The sequence below is a fragment of the Callorhinus ursinus genome, unplaced genomic scaffold (assembly GCF_003265705.2).
Source record: "Callorhinus ursinus isolate GAN/ISIS: 27379988/994484 unplaced genomic scaffold, GSC_fseal_2.0 scaffold6, whole genome shotgun sequence".
NCBI classification, from domain to species: domain Eukaryota; kingdom Metazoa; phylum Chordata; class Mammalia; order Carnivora; family Otariidae; genus Callorhinus; species Callorhinus ursinus.
The window spans coordinates 50,210,140-50,221,165 of NW_027397068.1; positions in this window are offsets into that span (position 1 = coordinate 50,210,140).

Here is an 11,026-nt window from a genome sequence, read left to right on the forward strand (position 1 = left end):
CTTCACTTAGAATTCAGTGGTCAAGAGTATTTGGGGGTTAAGTAGGCGAATTGCCAGATCTGGGATTTTTTTTTTTTTTCAAAACAAAATGTACTAGTTCTCTCCATTGCTGACATAGTTGGCTCCATGTAGCTTTTGGAGCAAATCTCTTTTTGTATAATTATCTTGCAGTTTAGAGTTATTTTGTAGTGGGGGGGAAAAAAGCCAGCTGGTGACTAGCTAAAATGAAATAGGAGGGGTGTTGATAGGAAGTGGAAAAAAAAGAATCATAGAATTGATTTTATGAATCTTATTAAAACAAACTCCAAGTGACTGACTTACTTTGTCATATGGGTATTTTATAATATCAAATGTTCTTGGAAACAAGTGAACCATTTTCTGGGGCCTGACAAGCATTAGTTATCTAGAGGTTTTTCATTGTATGATAAAAGACTGGAAAGACACACTAGCACATAAATGCAACCAACACAAAATTTGTGATTGTAATGGAATTTTACAGTTAAAGTACCTTACACACTGCTTCGATCAGGGTTTTATGTGTATTTTTTATAACCCATTTAGCCCATTTATATTGAGAATTATACTGAAGAGGCATGTATGTAGACAAGATGACCCAATGACTAGAAAAACAAGCCATATCTCCTTGATACCTGAACATCATAATTGAAATTTCCCCTCAATCAACCTGTTGCTTTATTTATGTGATCGTTTTTTTGTTTTGTTATATCACTGAATTTCCTGAAATAACTGATTGTTTTAGAAGATATACATCCCAGGATAATATATATAAATATTTTAAACATCCTTTTTATTTATTTGTTTGTTTGTTTATTGAGATTTTTTAATTATGTTATGTTAGTCACCATACAGTACATCATTAGTTTTTGATGTAGTGTTCCATGATTCATTTTTTGCATATAACACCCAGTGCTCCATGCAATATGTGCCCTCCTTAATAGCCATCACCGGGCTAACACATCTCCCCCCAAAACCCTCAGTTTGTTTCTCAGAGTCCATAGTGTCTCATGGTTCGTCTCCTCCTCCATTTCCCCCACTTCATTTTTCCCTTCCTTCTCCTAAAATTTGTATGGAATCAGAAAAGGCCCTGAATCGCCAAGGAAATGTTGAAAAGCAAAGCAAAGTTGAGGGCATCACGTTGCCTGATTTCAAGCTGTATTACACAGCTGTGATCACCAAGACAGTATGGTACTGGCACAAAAACAGACACATAGAGCAGTGGAACAGAATAGAGAGCCCAGATATGAACCCTCAATTCTATGGTCAACTAATCTTCGACAAAGCAGGAAAGAATGTCCAATGGAAAAAAGACAGTCTCTTCAATAAATGGTGTTGGGAAAATTGGACAGCTTTATACAGAAGAATGAAATTCAACCATTCTCTTACACCAACACAAAGATAAATTCAAAATGGATGAAAGACCTCATTATGAGACAAGAATCCATCAAAATCCTAGAGGAGAACATAGGTAGTAACCTCTTCAACATCAGCCACAGCAACTTCTTTCAAGACATGTCCCCAAAGGCTAATGAAACAAAAGCAAAAATGAACTTTTGGGACTTCATCAAGCTAAAAAGCTTCTGCACAGCAAAGCAAACAGTCAACAAAACAAAGAGGCAACCCACAGAATGGGAGAAGATATTTGCAAATGACACTACAGACGAAGGGCTGATATCCAAGATCTATAAAGAACTTCTCAAACTCAACACCCAAAAAAACAAATAATCAAGTTAAACATCCTTATAATTGGAGAATACCAGATGTAGAAGGAACAAGATCCACGGTGTTAAGTCATTTCTATTCAGCCTGTCCCACAGGTGAGAGGTGCTGATCCCCTTAGACAGCCCATTCTATCTACACAAGAGTGACTATAAGTCTAGCCTTATATGGAAATCTCTATGTATTGGTATGTGTATACATTGGACATCAGAGAATAAACCTTTTCCTCTTTAACGATAAAGCTCTTCTTTCCTCCAGATAAAAAATCTACTGTTCCAGCAGCTTTCCTTCTTTTGACACAGTTTTATATCTATCTTCTCACAAAGTACATATTTTATTTTTGAAAGCATGCTCTCTTAAAGTGTGGTACCTAGATATGAACTCAGGATTAAAAAAAAAAAAAGTTTTGACTACTGTGGAATGTTGACTGGGATTATTCCAACTTCTTTAGCCTAAAAAGTTTACTCCAAAATTGACTTAAATTCTACTAAACTTATGGGAGCCCCACCACTCTGTTGGCTCATAATTAATTCACATTATAGTTTTTAAGTTACATTAAAAAGCTTTGGCCATTTTTTTCCAGCATTTACAATACGAACTATTTTCCCACTTTGTTTTCTTAACCCAGGTACAGGGCTGTGTATTTACTGGTTATTTTTACTAAAACTCATTCTGTGAGATTCAGCTACTTGTCCAGTTTGTCCAGCTCATCTGGAACCTAGTGTTATCACCATCGGATTCAATAAAACCCCAGCTCATTTGACAAGATGTCTGCCAAATCATTGAAAACAACATCCAGAAAGCAACCCATTCCAATACGTTAAACTCTAGCCCTTAAACCATCCTTGCTGATATTTAAATCTTTCCTCGGGTAAGGCAAGATCTCAAATATACCATGATTTAAAAATGGACTTACTCTTTGTCAACTCACATCCTTAAATTACTAATGGCACTTTATTTTTAAGCAAGAATAGCACGCTTACCAAAGTAAAAATAACCCAGGAAAACAATGAATCCAAGTGATTCATTATGACCAGGATCTACTTTTGGTTATTTGTCTGGTCTTTACATGAAAGTGTTGATGATGAAACTCAGATTGTGTTTACCACAGTTAGATTTTTTGTTTTTCCTTAACCTCATCTAAAGCGAAGACAGGCTTAAGCAAAAGTAAATTGTTATTTATTAAATAACAATAAAACCAACACAAATTCTCCAAGCCAAATAGAAATTTTATATGTAATAGTTTTCAAAATATGCTTCACATAGGACTCATGCCATTGTTCATTAGATACTATGAAATAATAAAAATTAAAAAAAATTGTTGGTGAAATGTAATGTAAAATAACTTTCCCTGGAAGCACACTCACACACTAATCATAGAGAAAGAAGTCTTTGCATTTAACTTTAAAATGTATGATCATCAAAATGCTTGGGCAGCCCCATGTGTAGGAGTGGTAGGTCTTGCACATATTTATGAGCTGCCTTAAATCCTTTCTGGAGCAAGGAGAAAAGTAAATAAAAGACACAGTCACATATTTAATGAGGAGGGAGAGAAAACTCTAAATCGGTATGCAGTCACTGCTTTCACAAACCATTTTATTTTAAGAATTTTAATATTGAAATCTTTCAGCACTTCATTTCAGCAGACACTACCAATGTAGGGGCCATGCTACACCCTTCAGTGTCACAGATACATTGGACAGACATCGTTAAGCAAAAATACAGTAACAAAATAGCTTTTTTTTTAAAAAAAATTCATTACCCTTCAAATTCAAATAAATGCTGAAATGCCACCTGCCATCCGCAGTGTGACTCCTAATTGTCCTCATGGGGTACTCCTTCTTCTGTGACTCTGGGAAGAATTCCAGGTTACTGACTCAGAGCAGAATAATTTTGGTTTAGTTTAGATAGGATTTGCACGGGGATAATACAATTCCAACCGCCCTTTTTTCGCACTTAAAAATTAAACAAGGAACATATATATATATACCATATTTTTTTATAAATGTATTCTGCTGATTTTATTTCATTTCCCCCCTCTCACCTTCGTATGTCCTCCTTTTCTTTTTTCATTTTTGCAGAAAAGAATAATCAGACACTAATAATCTCTTTGAAAGTTTGTTGGAAGTCATTTTATTTTATGACTCTTTGAACAGAAAAGTGATTTTCACTAGAGAATGTTCAATTCTTTTTCAATTGCTTGTTGTTTTTAGCTTGGCATAAATTACCCCAGCCACAGGATAAACAGATATTTTTTGGTTAGGGGAATTCTGTTTTGAATGCTGTTTATTCCACCTAGAGCAAAGAGTAGATCCCCCAGTTGTAAGCCTCGGTCTAAGTTACTCAGCATCCCTCCTCACACACTACACTCCTAGCCTCACACAGTACACTGCAGAGTCCCAAAGGCGTACCAGGGCCAAATTAACCAAACAACCCTAAAGAATGCCCAGTGAATTGGAATTTCAGATAAACAACAAAAACATGTGTTAATATAAGTATGTTCTAAGTATTGCATAAGATGTACTTATGCTAACATATGATTGGATATTTCTCTGAAATTCAAATTTAACTGGGTGCCCTATATTCTATCTGGCAATCCTACAAATACATCTTGTATGCCATTGTTTTAAGCCATTTTGTGCATATTTCTCTCCTGCCTCGGATGACCACTGTGCCTTGTCAACATGGAAGACTCCGCTCAACTGGATCTCTGTCTTCCTCCATGAAATCTTGGCTGACCTGCTTCATCCCAACGCCAGCGGAGCTAATCAATCCCAACTTTGTGTTGCCTCTGTGCCATGTACCTACCTGAGCATAACTGAGTCACAAGCAGTAGCTTACCATTTGTGTGTGTCTTGTGGCGAGGTCGTTGGGACAAAGGACACTTTACTCATCTGCATGCCCAGTGCTAGAATAAGCAGACACCACAGAAGAACTTCCAGATCAGGTAAGAGTAGAGAGTTGGAGCCAGACAAAACCATTGGAACCCTGGCCACTGCCACTCTGTAATTTAGACTGCGGTCAACACAGACTCTCAGGGACTGAAGTCTCTCATCTACACATTTTTATAAAATAAAACACCCCTGATCAAGTAATTGTTGAAAATTAAATGAAGTCATGTATACATAAAGGAACCGTCATCAAGCACAGAGTGACAAAAATAGTGACCCTCTAATTCCACTCTCTTGGTTAAAGTAAGAAATGCTTTCAGAGGTACATTGTCTTTTTTTTTTTTTTGGTTATCTCTAGAGAACTTCAATTTCAATTTTTAAATCGAGTTTTAAATTGTGCCCAACTATGGCCTTTTATACTCCACTTTTAATAATATATGCTAGTTGTTTTGCCAGCTTGTTCTCAAGTTCTGATTTAAAGCCTTGCTTTAGATGTTGTTCTTTTACAATCAAATAGCCCTTCCAATCAGACCATATAAAATGAGAAAAACTCTGCTCTCAAAAGCTAGCAAAGGAAGAGAGTTTCTAAAAATTACTCTTGTCTCATGTGTCTGACTCACATTTATCTAAAAATAAAAGGAAAACTAGGAGAAAAAATAAACGAACAGAGGATAATGTGAAGCTTCATGTCTCTAAGTCAGATAACAAGATAATTTTTCTGCAAGCTCTATATTTCACTTTACTTTCCACAATGACCTTTCCACCCTCTAGTCCTATCACTGGAATATAAATCCATTAATGAGGAATTTTTTCTTCCCCTGTCCTTTTTCATATCAATCTCAGCAGGATGCTAGACTGTTCTTTGAGTTCATTCACTTTATAGCCATTAAAAAGAAAATATAGTCTGGAGACGGCCTGTCTCCAATTGGGTAAGCAGAGGATGAAAGAAGAAATTCCTGAGTTTCCAGCTTTCATCTACCACTGATTTTCTGTGCAAACCCAGGAGAAATTTCAAAAACTCCTTCTCAGAAAATCTGTGAAATGGGTGAATTATTTAAAAAAACATCATTCACCGATGCAATTTCTTAGCAGAAAACAAAAAGTTGCTAAAAGATTAATGTTTACCGTTAATAGTTTTGAAAACATGCTTGCCTGACTTGGGGCACCATAGGATTTAACACCATTGCTTATGTAAAATGTAATGGCTGCCACAACTTTCCCCAGAAGTTCACACATTCTAGTCTAACCTTTAAAGATAAAGAAACTAGGAGCGCCTGAGTGGTGCAGTCAGATGAGAGCAACCCACTCTTGATTTCAGCTCAGGTCATGATCTCAGGGTTGTGAGATGGAGCCACACTCTGGGCTCCATGCTCAGCTTGGAGTCTGCTAGGGTTTCTCTCTCCCTTTCCCTCTGCACCTCCTGCTCATGCTCTCTCTCTAGAAATAAATACACAAGACTTAAAAAAAAAAAGATAAAGAAACTAGAGGAATCTAGTGAAAAACCTAGATGAAAAATCTAGTTGAAAAAATGGAGAAGAATACGTAGGAAATGTCAGAATAAATTGACAGACATCTTAAGATATATAGAGGGTGGTTCAATTCACTCAACCATTTACTTATTCATTCCTCAAATGTTTAGTGAGCACTTACTATAAGCAAAGTTTGATGAGATACTTTTTTTGAGTTTAATTTCCCCAATTTCCTAATGACGATGGAACTATACTGGTAAAACATATAAAATATATAGCTCAAGGGTAATAACTTAATGTTTTGAAATTTATCCTCTAAGAATTTTATTAAGATTAGCATTTGGGGCACCTGGGGGGCACAGTCGGTTAAGTTTCTGACTCTTGGTTTGGGCTCAGGTCATGATCTCAGGGTCGTGAGATCAAGCCCCACATGGGGCTCTGTGCCCAGTGCGGAATCTGCTTGAGATCGTTTTTCCTTCTTCCTCTGCCCCTCCCGCTGGTGCACTCTCTCTCTCAAATAAATAAATAAATATTAAAAAAAAAGATTAGCATTCACAGAGCTTTGCCGCCTCACAGATAACATTTGCACTTTTAGAGCAACATGGCCTTCTCCTGAAGACGCAAGTAACTTTCACTCAATACTGGGCATGCCCAATGATACTGCCTTCTCCGCAAAGTAAACTATAGGGGTTACTAAAAACTTCAAAGACATTCCTGATCTTGAAATTGTCTGATATTAAAGGAGTCTGTAAGGGAGTAGGCTAACCAAGTCACACAGTTTCTGAAGAGCTCAGTGTGCTGGCCTGGCTCCAATATCCAACAACAATATTTACTGTTTGCTTGTTATGTGCAGTGCTGTAGTACATTTCTCCTTCTGCCAGTTGGACATCATATATATAAACCTAATGTAATGAAAAACTCAAAAGCTTCCCCGGAATGTCTATTTGATAACACTTAGTAAGAAATAATCCATACTGAGAAAAGATGAACAATGAGATCGAAATTCTAACATTCTCAGGGGTATCTTGTACAATTAAATTTAGAGTAGGTATGTATATTTTAAAAGAAAAGGGGAGCAGAATGTATGCAGGAACGTACAACTCTGTGTGTTTTCCTAGAAGTAGCTTTTTCAAGATGGCTTAAGAATTCCATTGTGGGACCACATCCATGCACATAACCTGGAATGATGACTTGTGCTCTTTCCAGGAAGGCCCTACCAGCTAGTAGCCACAGAAGACACACACAGAGCAGAGAGGGAGAAAAAGTGAGATCAGCGGGGTCAATCCAGGGTATCAATAAATGTCATAACTCTGTCATCTCACATCGAGGTAAATTTCTTCCAATTAAGGGAGGGAAAGATCTTGAAATAACAAAACTTCACCATGAAGATCTCAGCAAGGTATACTGAACACCCAGCACAGATAACCCTGTGGCAGGGAGAAGCCTCTGAAACTGATCAGAACCACCCTGTCTGTTAGAGGTGCTCTCACTATATTGCATGTAGGAGCCACAAAAATAAGACCTCACATCCTCATCCTAAAAGCATGATCCTAATGAAAATCAAGAAAGCAATCTAAAAGAGATGAAGTATACTTTTACTACACTGCTTGAATTTTTGTAATAAGCATAAATCATTTTTACAAAAACAGTAGAAACATTCCTAAAGAGAAAAAAGAAAGGAATGGAGGGAGGGATGGAGGGAGAGAAGAAAGTTGGAAATTTGCTTTACTCTTTGAGAATGGAAACTCCCAGGAGCCTGCAGATTGCAAGACTAAGGAACACAATCCTGTACCTGTAACCATATGGCTCTCTATATTGTTTTAAGATTTTATTTATTTATTTATCAGAGAGAGAGAGAGAGATCCATGAGTAGGGGGGAGGGGTAGAGGGAGAAGCATGCTCCCCAGTGAGCAGGGAAACTGATGCGGAACTCGATCCCAGGACCCTGGGATCATGACCTGAGCTGAAGGCAGGCGCTTAACTGACTGAGCCCCCCAGGCAACCACCATATGGCTCTCGATAGTACTTCATGATTTCTGAACCCAGATTCTGAATCCTGCAGCCATTTAAGTTATTGCAGGAACCTTGATTGGCTTTTGTTTACCCTTAGTTTCTCAAGAATTCACTTTGAGTACTGCCACATAGAGCACTGAAGAGAACAAAGAAACCCCTCCAACTTCAGAGAAATAGCCAAGAGGATTCTCACGCAACGTTTTCCACACTGATGGGAAATAATCATTCTTACCTCTTTCTCTCTCCCTCCAGAGGCTCATGGCTCTTTGTAGACACAACTAGAGAGATTGAACGGTTTCTCCCATATTTTCAGGTCAAGGGGGCAAGGACAGAGTTGTTCAGATGTTTACTGAATGCCTAATAAGCACAAAAACAGTGTACTTGGCACTGTACAGGTCAAAAGAAATAAAAGATATGGTTCCCACTGGAGCAAGAAAAATATATAAGAAAAAAATGGCATAGAGATTTCATAAGGTTATTGCTAAAGGCAAATGTACAGACCACAAGAGCTTTCCTGATCAATGTAGTGCATTTAATATGCACTGTTTTCTTTAAAAATGGATTCATCAACAACTGTTAAATGTACATATAATTGCATGCACATATATACATACACACAATCACCAGTCTATTAGAATAAGATGTTTTAAAATAATCAGAAGTTATAGAAATGTACAAAGCTTAAACAACTATAAGGAGAGCAGAGATTAAGAATAGGTGACATTTATTGAGTATTTTTACCACTCCAGGTACTGTGTTAAGTGTTCTATATGCTTTGGCTCAATTAATTCTTGCAACAAACTAATGGGTTAGGGATTGTTACCTTTTATATCTGAGGAAACCAAGACTTAGAAAAGATTAAGTAATTTTTCTAAGATGTCACAACTAAACCCATGTTCCTGAAGCATTTGGTGATGTATTAGAGAACTGTGGTCAACATCGTCCAGACACAACACTAGTCTGTTCTTAGGAAACTTAGGGTTTTGGGCCCCTGGGTGGCTCAGTCAGTTAAGCGGCTACCTTTGGCTCACGTCATGATCTGGGGTCCTGGGATTGAGCCCCACATTGGGCTCCTTGCTGAGTAGGGAGTCTGCTTCTCCCTCTCCTTCTGATCCTCCCCCTGCTTGTGCTCTCCCTCTCTCAAATAAATAAATAAAATCTTAAAAAAAAAAAAGAAAACTTAGTGTTTCAAACTCAAGAGTGCCATGCAGCCAGACTCATTACTCTTATCAGAGGACAGTGATTACAAGAAAGACTCGAGAGTGTATTGACAAACTGGCTCATAAATAGGATTAACTGAGAAAAAATTTTTGAAGGCAATGGACTTTTCAATGGGCAGATTGGAAACAATCTGTAAAGAAAAACATATGGACAATTCATTCATATTGCATCATCCAACTCTTACTGAACACCCAAGGTTTGCAAGTCCCTTCCTTCGATGATGATAATAGAGACATGAACATGATAACTAGCTGCCTTCAGGGAGATAATCAGAAACCCGTGGGAGACGATAGGATGCTGGGAAGGTGAAGAGAGAGGATACAGACAATACGATAGGTAGTTAAGTCTTACTCTGGAGATATGAGCAAGTGTAGAAGAGGTGTAGAACCACTCAGTCCAGCCGTTGAAGCTGGGAATGGATTTGCAGAGGCAATCTGAGCTGATCTGGGCCTAACAGACTGGCAAAGTTGACCTGAAAAATAAAGGGTGGGGAACATGTCTTACAGAGAAGTAGGTACAAATGCATGAACATTATGAGGTCAGGTTTTTCATGGGAGAAAAACTAAGCACCTCTAAAATGGAACAAAGCGAGGAAGTACTTAGGGTAAGGTTGGCCACTGCCCGCAGGAAAATAGGACAATGGGGGAAAGACATAACCAGTTAGGGTGAGAAGGGGGGGACAAAGAAAGAATGGTTAAGAAATCATGGCTGATCATCAAGAATCAGAAGAACCAAATGCTTCTCCTTTTCTAGCTCAGAAAAAGGCAATATAATTCATTCAGTTGTTCAACACAGAAACTGAAGTGTCATGGGTGCCCCTCATTCCCTATACCTCATTGGCCATCAGTCCTTGGGTTCTGCTTCCTAAATCTCTCTCCTGTCTGCTCACTTCCCTGCACCTTCAATGCTACTGAACTTGGATCCGGCTCTGCGTCCTCTTGCCTCCTAACTGTGCCCTCCAGCCTATTCATCCTCCTTGGCCAGCATGACCTTTGTGAAAACACAAATCCAATCATGTCCCTCTCCAGGGGCTTTCCAGTGCCATTAAGGTGAAGTGCAGACTGGTTCTCGCGCTTCACAAAGCCCAGCCTCTACTTACTGTTCCCCGTCCCAGGTCCCCACTCCCAGCTCCACCACTCCCACAAACACACGCCCTCTGCGATCCACTCCTGCTGAGTCACTTCCCTTTCTTGAGGTCCATCAGGCACTGTCTTCTCCAGACTTTTATTCATGCCATTGTCTCTGTTGAAACACTTTCTCCAGGTCTCACTTGGCTGACTTCAACGCATCCTATAGGTCCTGACTTACCCGCCACTGTTTTCTTAGAAGCCTTCCCTGATCTTCCCAGCTGGATTAAGCATCCTCCCTCGACGACTACCTAACACATCGTTCTTTCTCATCTCCAGCATTTAGAGATCACCTGTTTACTTATCTGTATTCTCAAATTGACTAGTTCCAAAGAGCAGGACCACATCCATTTCACTCATTTTATATGCCTTAGTAGCTGGCACATGTTAGACCAGTAAATGAATGACTGCACGAATCATCGTGACTCTGGGCCAGTCCTGAAGGGAAAAGAGAGTGGATGAATCAGCGACGAACTCCCAGAGCGAACCAGTAGGACAGCTCAGGGTTAGTCAACGTTGATCCAGCAGGTTCTGAACAAAATCAGGCTGGGGGTGCCAAGGTGTTTTG